General features: G+C 34.8%; 1 long non-coding RNA gene across 1 annotated transcript in view; it reads right to left on the bottom strand.

Moving 5' to 3' along the window:
* Window positions 1-25,432, bottom strand: part of LOC145283826 (uncharacterized) — a 365,091-nt gene that overhangs the window by 337,467 nt on the left and 2,192 nt on the right. The window contains exon 2 of the long non-coding RNA XR_013868765.1: window positions 13,415-13,522. This is a non-coding gene — a long non-coding RNA (uncharacterized LOC145283826). The remainder of the gene's footprint in view (window positions 1-13,414; window positions 13,523-25,432) is intronic.

Here is a 25,432-nt window from a genome sequence, read left to right as displayed (position 1 = left end):
TAGTCTTTTGTAATTATCATGCCTAAGCACACACACACACTATATATATATATATATATATATATATATATATATATATATATATATATATATATATATATACTTAATAAGTCTATAATTATGTGTATGCTTTCTATTTGAAGTGTTTCCAGATGGTATCGCCTCTTTATCTGAGCGCTTGTCGTATGATTGTTACTGGATGTGTTTGCAACAATCGTTGCGAGCGTTTGTTTATACTTACGTATGCGTGTTGCGTAAATCGTCTTCCCATATAACCTTATATATATATATATATATATATATATATATATATATATATACACACATATATATATATACTAGCAAAAGTATCCGTCGTTTACTGGGTTCTAAAACATCCTACAGCCTGATTTATGAAAGTATGATAGGTTATGAAAAGGAAAGGTTGTAAAGAGATTGCTTCGAATTTCGGGGTATGAAAAACAAAGGCAAATATGATGAAAGTAAAAATAAAATAGATAAACTCCATAATTAATTATCATACCTGTTCACACTGAAACACTTATCACAATATTCTGTGGATCTATATTTAAAAACCTTGTTAAACTTTGTGACATATTTCCATTCTATGGAGGTCAGGGGCGAACGAACACCCCATAATTTTATTATACCCTATTTCTGCAAACTGAAACAGAATTATCAAAGTATACTTACGCAGATAGATATGAACAGTATGTATTAAAGTTTGTGCCTATTTCCATTCCATGGAGGCCAGGCGCGAACGCAGACCCCACAATTATATTATACTATCCCTATTTAAGTTAAAACATACTTATCAGAGTATTATTATGTACACTTGTAAACGTTTTTTTTAATGTTTTAATTTTTTTCTTTCCATAGTTTGTGGACAAGGCACGTACGAAGACTCCACAATTTTAATGAATCATCATTATGCCAGATAAAATATACGCATTCCTGTGTCTCGATACATCTTCTATTATTATTATATGTGATCAGTTTTCTATAATAGTCAACCATATAGGAGCCTATTTGTGACCAGACACACACAGACGTTCAGCTTTATATATATATATACTAGATATGACTGAGGAAACTCACAAGTGTTGAGATTAATTGTCTTCTAGTTTTTTTTTACTGTGTAAAATAAAAGAGCAGCGAATTAACACTGTTGAGCAAAAAGCAGGACGTTGGAAAAATGGAATTAAGAAAATCAGAGAAATAAAGAGGGGGCATCAAAAATATTTTATCAGAGGGCAACACACACTAACAGTAGAATATAATATTAACAAAATAAAACAACACGTAATGACAAAATAAATAAAAAGAATAAATACTTATGAATAAATGAAAATAGTACCACAAAATTGAGATCGAAATAGATGCACAAATGAGTAATATGCAACGAAGGAAAGAAATCGTTGTTATTCCGTCAGAGAAATACATCGTTATCAGATTGATGTCTATTTCTACAGGTAAAATGAGAGGACAAAAAGAAAACGAGTTTTTCTATAATTAAAATATTCAATATGAATAAATGCCACTCTTTCAAGCGTAGTAATATAAATTAAATATGTGTCTCTAGCTGCCTCATGGTCTGGTCGTCGGCAACTAAACCGGCTCCCCCGCCTGGTTGAGGAAGGTGTGGGGACATCCAGCAGGGCCAAAAACAAGACCTATCAAAGGTCGGATGAGCTTCTTCTGAGCCAACAGCCATCTCCTGCAGCCGGAGTCGGTACCAACGTATCGATCTTGTCTTTTCTTGGGTTCTACCGGCTCTGGTCAAGTTCCACTCGTGCCGCTTGGGTTACGCGCTAGTTTCTTCGCCCATGCTCTTGCAACGGTTGAAGATAGTTACGAGTTTACAGTCTGGTCAAATTGACGTCGCGACCAGGCGCTTCGGATCCTCTGCAACGGTGGTAGGGGCTATTTAGCCCCAGTGGGTGACTACCGCCCGCCTCAAACCAGGCAACCTCTGGTCAGTAAGGTGTTACCCTGTCACATCCGCCGCTTCGATGGGGTGGTCAAGCAATCACAGACGTAAATCATTCACCTGTTAAAAATCACAATTCAAAGACTACTCTCCGACTCGGGTTACACCCATGCCTCGGATCTCAACTTTTGTGCACAAGGTCTCCTTCGTAAGACTGCATTACTTGACAGTGAACTTGCCAAGCTGTATGTCGACATTACTACTCTACAGAAGACCAGATTGACTGGAACTGGCTCCATCTCGGAACAAAACTACACTTTCTTCTGGACTGGTAAAGCAAAAGAGAAACACGTATCCATGAAGGTCTTGCAGTGATAAACAAATTCCTCAGAGAACATGTAGTCGATACACCGGTCAGTATTTCTGAGAGAATTATGACACTGAAGATCAACTGCGCCGATACACCAGTACACCTCATCAGAGTCTATGCGCCAACCCTGCCCAGCGAAGATCATGGATGAATTCTACGACTGTCTCAACGAAATACTGAGCAGGATCCCAGCCAGCGATCACCTACTAGTACTCGGAGACTTCAACGCCAGAGTCGGTGCAAACCATACTGCCTGGCCTGACATCATTGGTCACTTCGGTACTGGTAAAATAAATGAAAATGGTCAAAGAACTCTGGAGCTCTGTAGTCAAAAGGGATTCTGTATTGCAAACACCTGGTTCAAACAAAAAAATGTGTCATCGTGCCTCTTGGAGACACCCTCGTTCCAAACATTGGCATCAATTGAATCTTGTATTGTGTAGAAAAAGAGACATCGGTTCTGTCAAACGATCAAGAACCTACGACTCCGCCGATGGTGATACTGACCACTCATTCGTGCTAACACAACTCGATCTCCCGAACAAGAAACCTGCACCACGTAAGCTAAGGCCACGTCATAGTCTCAACACAGCTGTAATGAAGAACAACGACAGCATCAGTTCGTTTCGCACTGCACTCGAAAATAAGCTTAGGGATTCTGCACCAGGGGGAGCAGTGAACCTGGATAAATCCTAGGAAATCCTGCAAACTTCGATGCATGACGCTGCAGTCACATCCTTTGGAACCAAGCGACCGCCTTGCGAAGACTGGATGGCGGGGAATGCAGAAATCTTTGACCCTCTACTACTGTCCAAAAACGATGCTCACAAGTATCACGCAAGCATGCTATGTGAGCAGGCCGACACGCAGCGAGTACCCTGTCCAAGCTGGAAGAGGCTCGCAGTCAATTCCAGAAAGCTTCTCGGCACTGTGCAAACAACTACTGGAACAACCTCTGCGACGAAATCCAGACTCATGCTGACTGCGGTAAACTACGTGTGATGTACCGTGGACTCCGCAAGGCAACTGTACCGAGCGCAAAGAAAGTTTGCCCTTTAAAATCTACTACAGGGGAGCTCATCATTTATCCTACGAAACAGCTTTAACGATGGGTGAAGCACTACTTAGTACTATATGGCGAACCGCGCAACATCACAGTCACAGCTTTAAATTCCACTCCGAACATCGACACCCTAGTCGAACTGGGCAACATTCCAACTATGTCAGAACTCATAACACCAATCATCACCAATGACCACGAACTAGAGACTGTCGAGAACTTTCCGTATCTTGGATCCAACATCAACAAGGGAGTATCCATTTAACAGGAGCTACAAACGCGCATAGGTAGAGCAGCGTCTACTTTCAACCGACTACCTGAAAGAGCATATTAAATAAATACCTCACTTCTCGTACAAAATGCCGCATCTACGAATGCTGTGTTCTGAGTACCCTACTGTATGGAGCAGAGACTTGAACCACGTATGCTCGTCACGAGAAAAGACTGAACGTCTACAATCTCCGATGCTTGCGACATATCATGGACATCAATTGGTGGGATAGAATCACCAACGAAGAGGTACTAATGCGTGCCGGCAGCTGCTCCTTGTTCCAAACACTCAAGATCCAACGATCGAGTTGGCTTGGTCACCTGCGCAGAATGCCCGATGACCGTCTCCCTAAGGATATCCTCTATAGCGAACTGGCAAATGGAACAAGAAGCCGCGGTCGCCCGGTGCTGCGCTATAAGGACGTGGCCAAACGGGATCTGATCGCCCTTGGCATCGATGTGAATGTGTGGGAGGAGCTAGCCGAAGCTAGACCAGCATGGAGGCGTGCCTTGGGTAAGGATGGCGAAGAGAAGACAAAACTATTGACGACGTTTATTGTTGCTTGCATTAATTATTCGTAGATTGCTTGCCATTGTTATTATGTGATTCTGTACATACCGCAGGCAGATACGCAAATAAATGCCTTTGTAATATCAGAAGCAGGTATGTAAAGGCAAATAAATGTTTTTTTCTATATGAGAATAAATTATTCTGCTTCTAGATAAGAATATTTTATTAAGACCTTTATGTAGATAAATGCTACTATATTATGGTTGGCTATTCTGGCAACTTGGTTCTTACTTTCGGCCACTACAACGCTCTCTTCAAGGAGTAAACGAGATTAAAGATTTTTGCTTCCTGGTCGGCTCGTCCGTTAACCCATATACACATTAACTCCAGGATGCTAACAAAATAAAGAGTATATTTGTTTTCTTTTTAAGCACAATCTTATTTCTAAGACGATATCCTTTTTAGTAAACAAACACTTGGTACATTTCTGACCATTTATTTCTCCCTCTTCCAGCAAATGTAGAGTATTCAGGCATCTTCCCATATCTAATACGTTACATCCAGCATCCAGAGCGATGTCAGTCATTGGCTACTTACTGGGTCTATTGGATCTACATTATGGTAGCCTACTCAAAAGTCTTAACCTTTTTCACTTGAGCGCCGACGATTACGCAGTGATCTGATTTTAGCGTACAATCTCCTTAATCTGCATTATACTACATATCCGAACCTATATTCAGTTCTGCAGCATGAAGCACTATTTGAAAAATACATAAACCTGTCTGACAACCGATTTCGATTGAAACGAAGGGAGTGGCTGCTTTTTCAATCTTTGAATAGTCTTCCAATGAATTAATAAATGCAGCACCGGGCAACAATCCAAGGTAAATTTTGACTAGCGCGTGGCTAGTATGTCTTCTCTGTAAAGTGTTGCTACCATTTCCTACATGGCATTGACGCATATTTAAAAGAAAATTGCAAATAAATTGAATTGCCAATAAAACTTCAACATAATAATAATTGAAAGATAAAAGGAGGAAATAACAAAATATAGACGTGAAGAGACTCATTAAAATTATGTAAAAATAATGTCTTAACAGATATGTCACAGTTTATAATTTGTCGAATAAAGTCAAAGTGGGATAAATGTGGTAGCGGCTGTGACCCAATGGTTACGTGTACATCTAGTATTCATAGTATATCACGTTGTATTACATATATTACATTGTATCACATAGTATATTACGTTGTATCATATATTATATCACGTTGTATCACATATTATATCACGTTGTATTACATCTTATATCACTTTGTATCACATATTATATTACGTTGTATCACATAGTATATTACGTTGTATCACATATTATATCCCCTTGTATTATATCTTATATCACGTTGTATGACATATTATATTACATTGTATCACATAGTATATTACGTTGTATCACATTTTATATTACGTTGTATCACATATTATATTACGTTATATCACATATTATATCACGTTGTATTACATAAAATATCACGTTTTATCACATCTTATATCACATTGTATCACATAGTATATTATGTTGTATCACATCTTATATCACGTTGTATTACATCTTATATCACGTTGTATGACATATTATATTACATTGCATCACATAGTATATTACGTTGTATCACATTTTATATTACGTTGTATGACATAGTATATCACGTTGTATTACATAGAATATCACGTTGTATTACATAGAATATCACGTTGTATCACATCTTATATCACGTTGTATCACATCTTATATCACGTTGTATCACATATTATCTTAAGTTGTATCACATAGTATATTACGTTGTATCACATATTGTATTACGCTGTATCACCTCTTATATCATGTTGTATTACATCTTATATCACGTTGTATCACATAGTATATTACGTCGTGTATCACATAAATCACGTTGTATCACATAATATATTACGTTGTATCACATATTATATTACGTTTGTATCACATGTTATATTACGTTGTATCACATATTATATTACGTTGTATCACATAGTATACTACGTTGTATCACATAATGTATTACGCTGTATCACCTCTTATATCAAGTTGTATCACATATTATATCAAGTTGTATCACATATTATATCACGTTGTATCACATATTATATCACGTTGCATCACATATATCACGTTGTATCACATATTATATCGCGTTGTATCACATATTATATTACTTTTGAGCGCGCCCTTAAAACGTGATATACTATGTGTGTGTGTGCGAGTGTTCATGTCTGCGTGTGTTTGTTTGAGTATGAAAAGCTGTCTGTTGCTTAGTTTCGTTCTTTAGTTAGACGACATGTGCGCATCATAAATTATCTTACTTATCCACTGCAAATCGTGATAAGAGGATTGCCACTCGTCAAGACTAAACGAGCTGGTACGAACAGAAGGTTTACGTTTTTGTCCAGATCACTTTCAGTTAAAATAAAACGATTTTCACTTATATGTCGATAAATAGAGCATTTGTTTTCATATGCTACAGAAAAGCTGTCTCTTCTGTAAATATAAAACATGATAAAAGTCGAAAGTCAATGACGTATAAAGAAACGATATACATCAGTTTAGGTATCGTTCCGACATGTTGGATCGTTAGTTTATTTATATTTTGTTGAAAATCCGATTAACTGGCACGGTTATCTTAGTACGCACACACATTTTAAATGATAACGAACAGGTGAATGGCAAATCGGTTGAAAGCAAATCTAAAACATCACGGAAGGTGTTAGATCGACATGGTTACTCTACATTATAACTTTTAATTACTTAGCTATTAGCTTATGCTTCATAGCGATACTAGCCTGGGTGCCCGGCGTTGCCCAGTATTTGGAGGTGTGTGATGAGCAAAAAAAAGTAGTAGGAAGGCAGGCTCGAACCCGTGATGCGAAGGCGGAAACGAAAGTGGAGGTGTTTGCAAGGATGTTGGTTGGAGCAAAAAAAGAATAAAAAAAGAAAGAAATGAAAATTTCGAATGCAAAAAAGAAATAGTGATAGTAAACAGGCTGATTCGAACTCGTACCGCGAAGGAGGTAAAAAAAAACCCAAAACGTGACGTGTTAGCTTTAGCGCCCATCGCTAAACTGGAAGTGACGTAAGTTTAAATTAAGCTATACAATCGAAAAGAGGCGATTACTTCTAAAATTATCGGCGAAAAAAGTGACCCCCCCTTCCTGTAGAAAAGAGCCCACGTGAAGAATGAATGTTTTTAGCCAATTTTTCGAGATTTGTCGTCCGAAGGGTCGAGCTTAAAAATGATACTGATCTCGTGAAAATCCGTCCCCTCTGTCGAAAGTTTAGCGAGACATACAAACATACATACATGCACACATTCATACATACATTTAAACAGAGAGGTGAGATTTATATTTATAGATGCCGTAAAGCGGGTGGCCTCGATCATCTATCGTTGCTTTATGGCTACCCAGTTGATTTTGTCTTTAAAGCACAGATAGTAACTATTAAAAACCATTTAATCAAAATTAATTTAATTTGATCTATTTAATCGAGTGCATGAATACGAGAAAATTGATCTCTTTATTTTGTTCTCGCAAATACATCTCTCTCATTTAATCTCTCCATCTCTTACCAACTCAGAAATCGTCTCGTAAAGACTTCGTCATGATGCATATAACACTCAACAATACGTGTTCAGATCAAATCGTTAGAAGTTTATACAAAGCTTTAAAACCTTTACCTATATCGATCAAATTGGCTCCTTCTAAGCGGTCATTGAAAGTTAGATTGAAATACTTACATGAAATATAAATCTAGATAAATTCAATTAAATCGATAATTAATAAGTTTATCATTTACCTTATAACATGTTATTCACTTTATAATATTTTATTAAAATAAAAGAAATATCAAGTAACCTTTTTTTTCATAATATAAAGTAACCGTTCTTTTTTTTTTCATTAATTTCTTACTAATGAGGCACCTACTAGGCCGAAAAGCCATTCGAGGATGGGTGTAATATCACTTAACCTGATGAACCCTATTATGAAAGGATTGAAATTAACACATGAAATACACAAAGATTTATTACATATTAGAATAGTCTATGATGAGACATTGAATTCGAGGAAGACCATGTTCTAGTATGTCGTGAAAAAGTCCCATTGTAAACGTTTGCGCAGATTAAAGGTTATTGGAAAGAAACACCGTGGTGGGAAATCCGTTTGATATCCTTGTTTGTTTATGAAGTGACCTAATTGTAAACAAATTATCAAATATGCATAAATACTTGTTTGATGTCTTTAGAATTGTCCAGAATATATCTCCGTAAATAGAGTTTTTACAAGTTTATGAAAAAGTTGTACCTTTGACCTATTGAAAATGTAGAGTTTAAGCAAAGTCTTTTAAAAAAAAACGTAGTAGTTTAGAACTTGAGTTAGATATTTTAAGATATCTAATCTTTTTATTCAAATGCTCAACTGCTATTTTTTCAACGTATTTACATGGACGGCAGATAGTTTTGAAAGAGTGTTATTATTACTATATTTGATATAAATATTAATGCGGTGTAGTCTTAAAATATAATTGTGTTAGGAAAACCGATATAATTGGATTTTCCAAAAATGAAAATACACGCTAGCGACTAGATACAAATTTTGCCAGTTAGATAAAAAACAAAAAAACAAGAAGAAACTCCAGATCTAGTAGAAAACCCGTTAAATAAACAATATTGCGTTGAACAAATAAATCAAATCACATCCACCTGTGGTTGATATTCCAGCCAAGGTGAAAATTCCAGGATTTGAAATGTTGATTTTTCTCGACAACAAAGCTGCCATTTTATTAGCTTAATTCACCCCCACCCTGTAATTTGCTTTTTCCTTTCGATAATACACACTTGTGTCACACGCGTAATTGGTTAATGTTACTCTTTAATTAAACGCCTCATTGTAAGTCCAGTGGATATCAAGGGAAGAACTGAGTGACATCTCTTTTGTCTAAAATAGTCAATTATTCAATGGAGCTCGATGTTCCAAACCCAGGGAAAATGAGTTATGCTTCTGTCTCCCGTGCACCGCTGGACCTATCTGGGTAAATACGGCCGGTTGGACGATTAGTAAACGAGAGAGAGAGAGAGAGAGAAAAACATGGAGAGAACGAGTAAGTAAGACATAAGAGAGGGTGGATCGTACCGCTATTAAGCATCTTAACCTTCAATAAACACACCAATGAATAAAGGCAATTTGCTGAGAATAAAAGAAAAAAGTATGTTAAAGTGAAGCACAGATACTCCTCGGCCTAAGGTTTACAGGGAAGTTGGAACGACGAACTATAAGCACTTGTACCCTCTCAATGTAAATACTCCCGACAAACCCGACAAGCAGCTAAATCTCACCCTACACAGTAGATATTCCTAGATGTAAGAGAGCTTTCTAGTCCAGTAGTTTCTTCCCCCAAACTACTAGATTTTGGAACTCCCTTCCGGGTCCCTGCTTCCCCAAAGGTACTGACATGATGACGTTCAAGTGTAATGTAAACAGGCATCTTGCTGCCCAACTCCCCACATAGTACCCTTGTAACTAATGTCCCTGATAGTACCTATTTACTATGCCTCCCCACGGGACAGAGTTAGACACCAGGGTCGTTTTTAACGTGGGGAAAAGGTACAAAAATAAAAATTGTCTCAGTCGTGAAGGATTTCTCCTCCACCGAAAGAGAACAAGAAATAGAAGTGCAGCATCTGAAGAACAGATACTACACTTTGATCTTGTCCCGAAGTAGCCACCTTCATCAAAGTTGCAATGTGCTTTTTTTGGGGTGAAAATTAAAAAAAAAAGTATGTTGAGGAAGCAAGATGTAAAATAGAAGAAAACGAATTAAAATAGTAAACGAATGAAGAAAAGAATATAAAAATAGATTCGTATAAAAAATAGCATATAAACGAGAAAAGGCATAAAAAAAGATGAAATGAGGAGATAAAAAGGAAAACAAACCGGAAATGAAGACACACGGTAAAAAAGAGTTTAAAATACCAACAATACTGACAAAAATATAATAAAAGGCGATAAAAGCAAAAAAACAATAATCAAGATTAACAGCTTAAAGCTGTAATAAATTATAAAAAATAAAAACAAAATAGAAATTACGAAAAAAAGTTGAAAACGACAAGTAGGTTGAGCATATATAAAATAAACAATTTCCTTTTAAAAACGACATCGTTGAACATTTTCCAAAGCACTTCCAGCGCTGTTTTGCAAAATGAGCTTGTGACACATTTTTAGTTCGGTGTAAGTAGCAAATATAAATTCCATAGTGACTTCATGCTTCAGTAACTTTCCAGTGAATTTATTACCCATAAGAACGAACAAAACTACACAGAAATAATATGACAACGAGAAAAAATATATTACGATCGTCCAACTTTTTGCGGTACCGATAGTAAGTGTTTTAAAACTGTTTTAGGACTATGTAAACACTTAATCTATATGTGGTTTGCTTTATGGAATATCGACCCTTTTAATTTTATTAATATCCGAAAATAACCTAACACAGGAAGTTTCATGCTTAGATTAGAGTAAAATTCGGTTATGGTCGATTATAGGAAAGCATCAAAAAGGCATTTTTCCTTTGTAGAAGCGCCTCGCTACTTAAAGAAAAATAAAAAAAATAATTTTGCAAAAATATAGCTACATTCTTTATGTATCATGCACACATCGACTTTAAATAATTTTCTGAGTCTTGTCTAGATATTGTCGGGATTATTTCACCAACAAGAAGATGGGGGGTGTAAGAAAAGGCAGTAAGGGCTTGCAACGAAATGGTGACGTTGCTTACAAGCAGTCTTTTCTTGTAAAGGTAACAATTAACTGGTAACGTTTGCCGAACAACAGTAACGAGGTAATCAGTCTAAGAGACGCCAACCGACCAGCAAGCTAGGTAACTAGGTTCTTAACTAATCACTAACCCGTTGTGAGACAACGCCTCTTATACATACTAACTCTCAGTGGCGAGAATTGCAACGTGATTTCCAACGAGATTAGAATGTCTATTTAACTTAGTAGGAAATAGACAACCAGTTTCGAAGTAACGGCAAACAGCAGTTCAGTGTCTTTTCTTCCCTCCGACTTACTCCCGGTAAGTCAAATCAATTTCAATTCTTACAATATGGATATAGTTTTATTTAGATTTTATATACGGTATAACTTAGTGTCATGGTTAGGGTTAGGTTAGGTTTACGTTAGGGTTCACGTTTTCATGTATGGATCGATGGAACAGACACTTTACACCGTACTAAATGCAACTTCGATGGACAAATGTGTTACGATAGACACAGGTTTATAAGGAAAACGAAATATTGATGCAAATGCATAATATTAGTTGATTACATTTTCTAGGATAAGCATTTTGCCTATTTTACGATGGAAGAAAATGTTTTTGTATTTGATGGAGATCTACAAAATGTCCAAACTCCTACCAAAGAATACAGAGGGAAACAATTATAGTAAATATTGCCTTGATAACGAATTTTACCCTTTTGGAGATAACTGGAGGCTTCATGTACAACTTTGCACAAGTCAGAGGCAGGAATTTACTAGGGCTGTGATAAATGCATATTCTTTTCATTGTTTCGACTCTTGAGTATATATCCGTTAATATCTTATATGTTTTTATATAGACTGATGTGGTTCTCGGTTGATTGACTTTGTCTTTCTGTGTCGGATATATACTTGAGAGCCAAAAGAATGAAAAGAATATGCTGTTATCACAATCCTAGTAATTACTGCTTGTATCAACCGATAATTTCATTACGAGTTGTTTTTTTTCTTTTCGTACTGGAGTACATTTGCAAGTGTTTAACATGGCCAATGTTATTAATACAAAACAGAATGGATCCCACAAGATTTGAATTTGCTCATAGTAAATTACGCAAGTATTTCAATGAAGATAAATTTCTTAGCAAGTTAAGTTACATAATTAGTAATGAATGCCTCACACTTATAAACTTGTACCAAGGGAAATCAAGCCTACCTGCAGGCACATCTTGTACACAAAAGATCACTTCTTATAGCTAATAAACTGGCAAATTAATCTTGTCAATTTCTTATTGGTTATTGTTCTACAATGTTATTGACAATATAATAATGGGCATCGCTAAAATTTGTTTTCGTAATTATTAGTGCAGATCTGTAAATTTGTAATAGGACTTTTTTTTTTTAAATAATTACTTAAAAATAAAAAAGTGAGGTTGTGTAACTAAAATTGTATTTATTTTTCGTTCAATATTTTTATCTTTGAAATTGTATCGTCCTGGCACTTGTTTTGGCGGATATATTAGAAAGATAGTTTTTGAAAGTCTTTCTTATGATACCAGCCATAAACATAATAGATTGAATTAATATTAATATTAATATCACTATGATTAATAGATTGAAAATAATCGCCAGATTCTATTTCCCTTTTAAGTAGTGCATTAAAAAGTATGTAATTATCTCCCCCTTCCAGTTCTGTTTAAATAAACACCATTAGAGACACTGAGTTCAAGACGTAGCGTAGCTACTTTCTCCCTCTTTTCCCTTTTGTGCCAAGTCTAACAGCACAGATTTCTAGATATGCAGCCGTAGAATATTGTGATCTCGATTTTTGCCCCTCTGGGTTTAACGATTAAAAACAGATACCTGAAAGTTTCCCATGAAAATGATTTCCCGTCAACACAATCACTATTTCAAACGACACGAAGAAAAACATTAGTGAGTGTTCCTAATGATGGCGGTCTGAACAGAGCTGAAAGAGAGAAACAGACCAAATACCAATGTCTCATGTATGATATGAAAAGAAATTGGAATCTTAGGGAGATATCAATCATACCAGTTATTATAGGTGCCACAGGGCTTATGAAGAAGAACCTGAAGTCCTACCTAACTAATATTCCTGGTGAACAAAATGCAAAAGAGATCCAGACAATTGCACTTAAGGGAACAGCGAGGATACTAAAAAGAGCTCTAGGTTGGTTTCAATAAAAAGCGGGGCAATGTTGGCAGCTGGTTTGGCTGCCCCATACCCAGCATTACAATCTTTAAAGAAAGAAAAATGAAAAAAAAAAAGGAACTAGAAACTTAGAGAGATACCAATCATACCAGTTATTATTAGTTTATTGCAACGAGATAGGCAAAAAAGGAATACTCTTACCTTTAAATAGAAAGAACAGTTGGAAACGATTATATACCATACATTACAACCATGTAATACTTAATCAGTCACCTACCTTGAAAATGCTGTCGTCAAACGTGACACAGAATGACATGGAATATGTCAGAGAGAGTGGCAACGTTGCTTGAAGTGAGTGTCCTTAATAATAGAGGACGAAACAGAGCTGAAAGGGAGAAACAGACTAAATGTCAAGGTTTCATGTATGATATGAAAAGAAACTTGAATCTTAGAGAGATATCAATCATACCAGTTATCATAGGTGCCACAGGGCTTATGAAGAAGAACCTGAAATCCTACCTAACTAATATTCCTGGTGAACCAAGTGCAAAAGAGATCCAGGCAATTGCACTTAAGGGAACGATGAGGATACTAAAAAGAGCTCTCGGTTGGTTTCAATAAAACGCAGGGCAATGTTGGCAGCTGGTTTGGCTGCCCGATACCGAGTGTTAAAATCTTCAAAGGAAGAAAATTAAAAAAAGAAGAATTTTTACTTTACAGAAAATTATTCATTTATTCTGACGTATCTGTTTCTCTTAATGTCGTCCTCAAAGAGAAAGTAGCAACAACATTTTTCTCCATATGATTTATCCCATCTTACGCTACAAGTACATATCACGGCAAAATTTTACATAGCGATAATGAGATTGCATTGTGACTTGTGAACAATAGATATCGCACATATTTTCATATATGTCTAAGGATACTAACAGGAGTATTACTACAAATACGGGAATCTATTCATTACTTTTTGGTGAGATGTATAAATGTCTGATACGGTAATCAGTATAAGTTAACAAACATTCATCGATATTTATGTAAACATTAATGATACGTTATGGCATTAAAATGTCGTTTTAGATTTACATGGCCCGTACGTTTATTTTCAGAACGGAAACAGTAACTCATCAGTTTTACTCTACAAAATATTTCTCTTTACTTTAGTATTCACTACTTATGTTTTGAAACTTTATCTTAAAAATATTATAAGATATTAAAGCATATTACTCTAAATACAAAGATCTCTAAATTAATTTATATTGTCACCACATTCTTTGATTAATGTTAAAAATTTAAAACATTTCTGATTTAGCAATATAATCAGTAAGATGTATGGTTATCCCATATTTTAAAATTGTTATTAATGTTCCTCCAAAGATACGCCAAGACGCGTTCAGAAAAAATACTAGCATTTAGAGCACGATTGATCAACTTGAGTTGGTATTTAAAAACAAGAAATAAAGACATCATATAAAATTTTATAGCATCCACAATAGGTTATCTAGATTGCAATGCAACCTACAATGTATTGTGGAGCTAGTCACTGCAGAGAGACATGTAAAACTCACTTCCAATGCACCGCGTTGGGTCCCCGACTAGCACTGCTAATCAATTGATTTGAATGAAAAGTTATTGATTTCACAGAGTTCAGTGACAATATAAGTACTGGAAGTGTAGAACATTCGTTGTTCCTCATTTACCTCCGGGCAACAGCTGATAACCTTGCTTTATATATATATATATATATATATATATATATATATATGTTTTGAGAAAAATAGAAAAACCGAATGAAATTATTAAAATAATCAACGTTTCGTCCCTATTATAGAGGACATCTTCAGGATATTGAAGTAATAATGCAAGAAAAGAAAAAGTCATCGACCATACGAAAAAGAGAACAGTTTTTTTTAACCCTACCCATGTCGGGAAGGACAAACATATGCGTGCGTGTGTGCGTATATATATATATATATATATATATATATATATATATATATATATATATATGCATATATATAGTCGAAATAATGAAATACCGGTAAACAACTGAGATAATAGTTTAAACCTACGCATTAAAAGTTTAAGAATTGTATAGAGAACAACTGAGAGAAAATGTAAACTATTTAACAGTAGATTTTAGTATTTATTTACTTTTAAGCCTCTTTCAAAACTTTTAGATGAGTTTCATACTAAATTCATTCCAATAGTCCAAACGATTCATTGCCATACTATAAGTTGTTTCGTATTTTTCAGATAACATTTCGTTCCTGTGAGTGCTATAATAGTATATTTAATTGAGAATCGTTGCAAAGTAGCAGCTTTCAGAGATTAAAAGGGCATACATTCTTGCTTCATCTGATTAAGGATATTCTCAAGTAGAAATTGCCAGGAAGAAGGAATGTTTAAGGAAAGGAATTCGAACAATGATCAAAACGTACATGGAAAGAAAGTCTTTCAAATACAAAGCCGTAAAAATTTCTTGCCAGGGAAGACAGATCTTTCAAAACAGCATCCCTTTACAGATAAGAGAAAAGTACTTCAGAGCTCGCCGCCGAACTTAGTGAGGATGCAAACAAAAACATATCAGCTCGAACAGTGAGAAAAGAGTCATTAGAAACGGAATTACAAGGATGCAAAGCAAGGAAGAGACCAACAAGAAAAAAAGACCAGAATTTACAAAAAATAGAAAGAAACATGAAAGTTGGACACCTGATGATTGGGCCAAAATTGTTTGATCTGATAAAAGTAATTGTAGATGGATTAACAGCTTCTATTTCCTCAAGTTTTGAAAGGAACACTTGGAATTTTTATGTGAATACTCATCCGTAACACCCATTCTAAAATTTTAGTAAATTCTCATTCATCAAACTTTTGTTACCTCTGGGTTGTTTATGTTCGCCGTAGCAACGGAATGGCGTTTCATTCTGATTGTGTGGTCCTTACTGTCAAATTTGGAGGTAGAAGCGTGATGACCTTGGGTTGCGTCCCTTCGTCAGCCACTGGACAGTTGTACATATGTAAGAGCAGGAAACTCCCCACAATTTATACTAACATGCTTGATCAGGTTTCCAAAACTTCTTTGACTAAAATATTTTATAACAACATTTCAAGTGATATTCCAACAAGACACTGCCTAATGCAATACACCAAAAAGTTCAATGGGTTGGCTTTCGAAAAAGAAATGAAGTGCCCACCTTAATCCCCAAACCTAAATCCCATTGAAATCTTGTGGTCATATCTAGGGAAAAGAGTGAGAATGCAAAAATGTTCATAAACAAAAGAGATGCCAAACTTCATAAAAAGTGCTAAAACATAGAGCCTACCATCTGCAAAATAATTTAGCGAATATCTCCAAACGAATAAAAGCTGTTATAAAGACAAATTGTTTGTTGATAAAAAAAGATTTATTAATGTTTACTGCACTATTTTTAACCTTTAAACAATAATTTCGATTTTCGATTGGTGTTCCATGAGAAAAAAAAGGTGGTCAATTCTTTCAATTTTCACCCCTATTATGCCCCCTTAAAATTTATTGTTTTGGGCTCAAATCAGGTTATTAAGTTAGATCTAAGGAACCTATATCTAAAATTTCAAGTGTTTAGACCGAAAATTGTCGGAGGAGTTTGCAAGAGTTCTCAAAGGTCAAATCGTTGAACTTTGACCCCTTAATCGTCAAATTTCTGGCCGAAAACCGATCACATCGATGTTCCCAAATCTCAGTACCCTGTATATCAAATTTCGAGTCTGTAGACTTAAAATTGACAGAGTTATTGCGTAGGGGAATGTACACACACAGACACACACATACACAGATACTCAGATGCACACACAGACAGACACTTATATATATATGTGTGTGTGTGTATGTATATGTGTATATATGTAGACATACATATATATGTGTATATATATATGTATATATACATTCTGAAATATATATATTTATATATATATATATATATGTATGTGTGTGTGTGTGTGTGTGTGTGTGTGTGTGTGTGTGTAGATATTCGAATTTTAAATCTTTCGCATATCTTTCAAGGAACGTTTTCTTTCCATTTTTCATTCAATCGTTATTTTCGGGACAATGCATAAAACAAGTAAATTACATGAATATGAACTTGCCAATCGAAGATTGAGCGAATATATTTCAGGTAATCTCGTACAGGGTTAATTTTAATCTATTATTAAAGCTTAATTGCTTTGATTAATTGCTTCAAAATATATTGCTTAATTGTAAATGATATCGATATTGACGGCATATTTATTAAAAAGTGAAAAATTTTCATAATAAGGATAATTCTGTAAAATAGCATTATTTTAAATTTAACAATAGAAATTTGTTCATTTCTTGGGAAAATTGTATGATTTCGTAGAATGTAGTCATTAAATTACGGCTTCATATCCTGAGCTGCTTTAATATCATATCATTCACACGGGGATCTTTTTAATTACGTTTATTTCGTCTTTTGTTAACATTATTGTTATTTTTAAACTCGCATGTTTAGAGTTCAAATTAATCAGCAATATATCAATTGATCATTAAGATATTAATTGAACCAATGTAAGGTGACAAGTTTGTTCAGCTATCTGTTTGATTATGAAATCTTAAAAAAGATAATTAATACAGCCATGACAACAGCATCTTCTTTTCATTGTTTTGACTCTCAAGTATATATCTGACACAGTTAGACACAGTTAATCAACCGAGAACCACATCATTCTATACAAAAGCATATGATATCAACAAATGAACACTCAAGAGTCAAAACAATGAAAAGAACCTCTTTCTTACAGAAGAGACGTTGCGATCCTGTTTTATCGTTATTTTCATGGCAAGTGCTCGTCTGAGCTCCAATCTATGGTCCCCCCTCCCCAAACTTTCACGAAAAACACTCGTCTTATTGAAAACACTATCAATAATTTCCCCCAATTTACCCGTGCCTACACCCAAACGTAGATCTATGAACACAGCTTTTTTCTTATAACTTCTTTTTTTTTACATGGGGTTCACCACTTATCAAGGCTCGAAGGCCACTCAGGGATAAGGGTTATTGCGTGTACAGTAATTACTGAGATAGTATTGTAGTAATCATTAGTATTGGGGGTGTTGATAGAGTGTCTTACTTAAGGGGGCGGTTTGTCAGGAGTTTGTTCATGTTGGACTTGAAGACGTCCATGTTGTAGTCAGGTTGGAAACAGGCAGGCGGCAGCGAGTTTCACTGGCGTGCAGTTCTAAGAAAGAAGCTTTGCTCATGGAATCTACGTTTGGATTTAGGCACAGATAAAGAATGGGGGAAATTATTGACAGTAGTTTCAGTCAGACGGGTGTTTCTCGTGAAAGATTGGCGAAGGGGGACGAGGGATTGGAGCTCAGATGAGCACCTACACCCGTGGAACTCTATTCCATTTGCTTGCTTTCCGGCTGACTATAATATTGTCGTCTTCAAGTCCAACGTAAACAAGTTCTTGATGAGCCGTTAAATAAACCAATTTACAAAATTTCCACTACTAACAATTACTATGTCCCTGTCCCATTGACCACTATACATTTATTAACCCTTATCCTTGAGTGGCCTCTGGGTCTAGATAAGTAGTGACTCCTTTGTAATAAAATATGCTGTTGTCCTAGCGCTAATAATAAAGAAATATCCAACATTAGTTGCTTTTTGCTCGCGATATCTCTTCCTAAACTTCTTTTTAATCTCGCTATTGATTAAATGATATTTTATGTCTACATTCTATTCTTTCATTTCTTTACTACTTTGAATGAGTACAAATGCCGAGGAAGAGAGAAGGAGTAAATAAAAATAACTCAGAGGAAAATAAACAAATCCTTGTTAAGATATGGAGCACATGGTAAGTGACATTTAAAATATAACTAATTAAACAGATTAGTATATTTTTAGCATAACACAATTCCAAAACTAATATTAACTTTCTCGTTAAAATGTATATGACATCAGTATTGAGAAAACAACGTTAATTAAATCACAAATAATTTCTTTCGTTAAAAAAAAAATGCTGTTTCTTTTAACGTATTTTTGTAAAAGCTGTTTCGTTCGACGTATTCTGTTTATCTTGCCGTATTCATTACCAAAATACGTTTTTTGTGTTACAAATCTTTACAAAAATGGGAAAGAAGAAAATGAAACAAAGTGCTTGTGAATAAAGACAAAGGTGTAATAAACAAAAGAGATGCAAATATAAAAAAAAGAGCTAATGATAACTAGACCCGAAAAGTATATAAATTTAGTAAAGTTTTACTTCCTAAACAATGAAATGATTGTAAAAGTCCTCCTCTGGACCAAAATAACGTAGGTTTACAACAACATATGCCACATAAAAATATATTACATCTAGATTATTAGCCACTATCTTATGTAACTTTAGAGCGACATTTTACATACATTTAGTCGTTATAAGAAAATCCTTAATCTCATCCTAGTAATAACATCATCACAATCGCAACATCTTCCGACGAAGTATTTCCTATATTCCCTCTGTATCTAGAGTCCTTCCACCGCCCCCAGTAAAGTCCGGGAAGAAATAAACACATTATAACTATATTGTCCTGGCACCCTCCGTAACTGGATCATACACTCATAGGCATACACTTACCTTACGATTTGAAAACAATTATTTGTCCCTTCTGAAATTTCGGTAATTCTTATTTTCTGAGAGAGTGCAACTCTATTATTCCGGATTAAATACCTTCTTATTAAAACCTTTTAAATATGACCGCACTCCTACACGAAATGTAGTTTTACAAATATTAAATCAATTTTGTTTGTTTTTCCCTTTTTCCTTTATAACGGTCTTTTCCTCTTTATGTTCCTCTTTTATTATTTCCATCTTTTTCGATACATATGCACATCGCGCAGATATTCCTACTCCCCCCCCCAAAAAAAAACCAGGGATCTTGACAGCGATTATCAAGGTTAAATTTGGATCAATTATTCTGGCAAAACCCACCCCCACTAACAGGATGGGGTGTCTTTTCTGGGAGCCGGTTCTTAATATTAGGATGTTGCAGGTGGCCATTCCGAAAGCCGTTCTAAACAGGAGGAGGTTAGGGGTGTCTATTCAAAAACTCGTTTTCATCCTGAGGAGGTTGGGGTTGGGCAACAACGACAACAACAACTGTACTTTATTGTTTTTATAAGAGGGCATGTTTGATTATAGACCGATTGTTTTTCAAGATAACTTTTTTTACCAAAACTACACCCACTTAATTTCGTTTAAGATACCGACTTTGTACGTTTTCCACTATGCTGATTAAGAAAATCTCATTTATATTTAACGGCTACAAGTAGTTTTCGCGATATAAAGCCTTGTATTATGCACTTTATAACATTGGCCGCCAAATCAGTACACATGAGCGAAGAACAAATCTAATTATATCCGTACGACACTACCACCTCCAAATTTCATTGTTGGCTCATAGTATTTACGTGTTAGGATCCTGACAGCGTTTATCAAGGTTAAATTTGTGGCAAATATTTTAACAGTCACCCAACTACCAAAATTGGGTATCTATTCTGAAAGCTGTTCTTAACATGGAGCTATTGCGGGTGATCATGACAAAGGTAGTTCTTAACATGAGAAGGTCGGGGTGTCTATTCCGAAAGCCGTTCTTACCATGAGGAGGTTGGGTGTTAGGCGAAAATAACAACAGCAACAACAACTGTACTTTACTTTTTCTACGAGAGGAAAGGAGGATGCTTCCACCGGGCAACGTTGGTTAACGGGTCTTGCTAGTTGAAAAAACAAAAATGCTTAATTGCTTTTATTTCCCAAAGCCAAAAGGTGTTACAATTAACCTAAAATACCAATTATATAATAAAAAATAGAACATACAAAAAAGGGATCTCTAATTCAAGGACTAATTCTAGGATTATTTCTATCGATCTGAAACGACAAATAATAGTAATAAATAAAACCGGGAAAATATATGTTGATTCTTTTGAAATAATGATATAGAGAAACCTGACAGAAAAGAAGTATGTTAAAAGGGGTCTTTAAAAATGCTTTTCCTTTCAGTAGAATCACTCTATTAATCTTCTAGAGCCTTCTAATGTTTTTTTTTCTCTTTTAAAATAAAAATGTCCTGATGAGCAAAAGATTTCGGTAGAATGGTCTTTCAAGACAGTGCTTTTCCTTCAATTAGTTTCATAGGGAAAACGTGTCTTCTGGTCTAACATATCGGCAAATTTAATTTCTGTTTCTTACAGAAAAATATTGCCAAACCAAAAGGCATATTCCGTTAATCATTTGAGACTAATAATTTTCTTATTGGTAAAACCTTGTCGCATTATAATTAACTGGGAATGAAATTGTAATGCCAACATCACGTTTAACGTTAAAAAAAACGGTTTTCGACGGAGTTCAAGAAGATTAGCATTTTTCTGGCACTGCCGGCTAACCCGAAATTGAGGAAACCGGAAAGAAGCTCTTCTAATCTTTTCCCGCTCCTTACAGGGCATGAGTAGGTGATTGCTAGAAAGTAATAGTGAGGATGATGTCACGTCAAAAAGTGTAGGCATTCTACTTGAAAAAGCAAAATAGAGCGGAAACACACCCTGCCTCCTGGCAACGCTTGATTGCTGCTATGATTTCAAAACTAAACTTCTGAAAAGCCCTGTATTTATATAATTATTAGATGCAAATATATTGTTTTTATATGTGAGGATCCCAAAGCAAGACATTTACATAATACAGTGTACTGACTTACAACCTTCTTTCAAATTTGAAGGCTCACGAAGTGACTTCCTAGTATATAAAGGAATTTATTTTTTGTTTTTCATTAACAAATGTTAAAATATATACAAAGAAACTTTAATACCTTGTAATTTCTTACTGAATTATTATTTAAAAAAACATTTTAGAGTATATAGTACTTCATTTTATAATAAATAATAGTGTTCGTTTGTTTGTACACATATACCACCATACACAATCTGCCCGACGAAGCGAGAACGCAAATAAACTTCCCTAAACAGATGTTTTATTTCTATTCTACTGCTTTCCGAAGATGATCCAAAATAATCCAAAAGGCCGAAATCCATGGAATAATTCATAAATATGTACAAAGAAAAGAAAAAGGGACAATTCCAATAATATTAATAAAAGAAAAATAAGATATGTTTTTCACACGACTGCCGAGACATAATAATTTTATATATATATATAAAGACATTTTTTCTTTTTCATAATTTTTGTTTATTTCGTGTTGGATTTCTTGATTACAGCCGTTTTATTAATGGGATCGCAATTTTATGATTTTATGTGTTCACAAAAGTCTCCTTTTCCTCATCAAGTCGTCAGATGTTATGTGCATTCGATGTTACTAATAAAAAGTTAATTTTGTACATGGTAGACCTCGTGTTTTCGTTTGGGGAAAAGAAATTCCATCCCCACGTTGTTACAAGTCGGCCGTCTTGGGTATCGTGCAGACCAAAATTTCAGACGTACGACTACACTATTATATATATATATATATATATATATATATATATATATATATATATATATATATATATATATATATATATATATATATGTATTTTTATGACTCGTGGTGAAAATCTTAATAGTGGTATTATTGTGGATTAAGTAGAGACTCATCTCCACTCTCCCAATAACAAAAAAGGAGATATTCTTCTTTTTTAGGCTATTACGTGTGAACACAATGAAAGACTTAAAGAAAAGAAAATTAATTAAGAAGTAGAGTGGGCTATCTGTCTCGAATATAAATCTAACATGAAATAATCTCATTTTTTTATTACCGTATCATACTCGCTTTTTATGTTAGTTATTAATTTTATTTTTATTTATATTCAGTTATTTTAGCTATGAGAGAAATAATTCGATGCGTTTACTTTGAGTAAAATGCTTTACTTTTTGCGGTGATCGATTGTGGTATTACAATCTTGCTAGGCTTACTTACGATTAATGAGGACGAAACTTTTAATTAACGACCTTTAAACAGTTAGAATGGCCCAGAAACAGGGGAATATCTGCGTTATACCTTTATACTAAAATAATCCATAAATCTGATTTTAAAACTATTTTCCGACACGTGTTTACACGTAATCACCTAAAAATAGAATCTCATTCGTTGTGGGTGACGGAAGGGGACAGTGATTTAGTTGAAGGTGTTATCTTACAAATGCACCAAATCTGCTTAAGAGAAATTAAACAAAAAGCTGGCCTGATGGAAGTCACTGACTATAAACATAAATATGCGAGAAGGAAATCGAAAGAAAAAGTAAATCAAAAATAATAATAAAAACACGAATGAATAGTCAATCAATAAAAGAAATGAGAAAATTATACAGAAACAAATATAGACGATTTTTCCATAGTGTTTAAACGAGGATTGATAATTTGAATCGTTTTGAATCATTCGAACTACAAAGTTGTCTCGTTACGTCACCGAAATGAAAATACGTAAACCTAACCGTTTTTATTCACATGTCTCGCCTGCCATCGGCTGAGTAGACTTGCTCGTAGGAAGTCGAGGATACGTCTTCCACAATCAATCCGACAACTCTGCGTCATTTTTAAGTAGGTGGATATCTTGCATTAGTTGAACATTAGTCTGTACAGATCTACGAAATCCAATCCCTTAGGCTTTATCTCCCTGTTTTTCGTAAAGAGGTGATTGTATTGCTAATCACAAAGGTTTCCCTACCTTGCAATAGCGACAAAACTCTCCAGGTATTTTAATGTGTTCAGGATACACACACACACACACACACACACACACACACACAGCACACACACTCACACATACACACACACATACACACACACACCTGCGTTGGATTTTAAATCCCCACGTTCAGACCTTTTTGTTACATCCTCTCGAATTTGGCAGAGAGGGGGTTAAATATCTACTAGTTACCCCCCTAGAAATGTTAGGCACAAGGTCGTTTAATTATGTGGGTAAAATCCAGCTCTAAAAATATTATCTCAGTCTAGAAAGATTCCAAACTCACTAACCAAGTATAGAAAAGACGAGATATAGTATAAAAATTGTTTGAATACCAGGCGCTGTATGTGGAAGGCTGAAAAAAAACACACCTAACGTATAGCACTTAAACATCTTTAGCAGCAGAAACTGTTAATCCACGCGTATGTTGACACCACAGAACAATCGCTCCATCCCCCATAAACGGAAGTTCTGTTCTCACTCATGTGGTGAAGGTTTTCGGGGAGAATATAAAAATTCGTCCGTTTCGTTCGTATTCTCATCTTAGATTGTTTTTTGATTTTTTTTTTTTTATAATATTTCAGTAAATAAAACCTCAGACTTTTTTGATGTACACGGATAAATGCGTTGAAAGACAATAATTTCTATGTGACAGTTCCTACAAATGTGTCTACTTTGTCTACTGATAAGGATAGAGTTAGACACTAGTTCAGCTCCCCAAAACGGGACACATTGGATTGGAATAGAACATGTCTGAGTGTAGAATTATTTCTTCTTTACTAATGAAGGCATAAACGTGTTTTATCGAAAGAAATACACAATGAAAAAATGTCACAAAGATAGAAAATGTTCTATCGGTTATGTTTTTGGCAAACTCGTGATTATCGCTACGTCCCTATTTTGCCCTGTAGAATACACATTTCATGAGCGATGTTTCTGACAAAGGATGGAGAATCGATGGCTTATGAATCGCTTGTTGGTTTTAGTTTGGTAGTGTGTGGAGCTTTTTCAATTTTCACATGATGTTTCTCACAATTAAACTCGCAAACATCCATCTCATTACTCTTTAGTGTTGATTGATTATTTAGCATTTATATATATATATATATATATATATATATATATATAATTTTTAAGATATAATTATCTAATGAAACGTGTTTCGTTGTCCTGACTCTTCACGAAACGCGTGTCAGTGGATAATTATATTTTAAAAATAATACAAATGCCGCTCCCTATTTGGGAGTACCAAAATTAGTTCAAGGGAAAATTATTCCCTAGTCGCATTTAGGTAAAAATGCCCTTTCGTATATATAAATGAATTCATTCAAAAAATATCGCAAAACAAAAACAAATAAGCTCTCTCTCACTTTCTCTCTCTCTCTCTCTCTCTCTCTCTCTCTCTATATATATATATATATATATATATATATATATATATATAAGGTGTTATTTACTTTTGAATATTTTCATATTAAAATATTTCTCATGCTTACAGGAAAGTTTCAATTGTAAATCTCTTTTAAATAATGTACTTTTGTTAGAATCACAAACGCAGGTGTGTGTAACACATGT

Source organism: Euprymna scolopes, chromosome 8, assembly GCF_053919585.1.
Source record: "Euprymna scolopes isolate OS-2025 chromosome 8, ASM5391958v1, whole genome shotgun sequence".
NCBI lineage: Eukaryota > Metazoa > Mollusca > Cephalopoda > Sepiida > Sepiolidae > Euprymna > Euprymna scolopes.
This window is presented reverse-complemented; position numbering and strand designations above follow the sequence as displayed.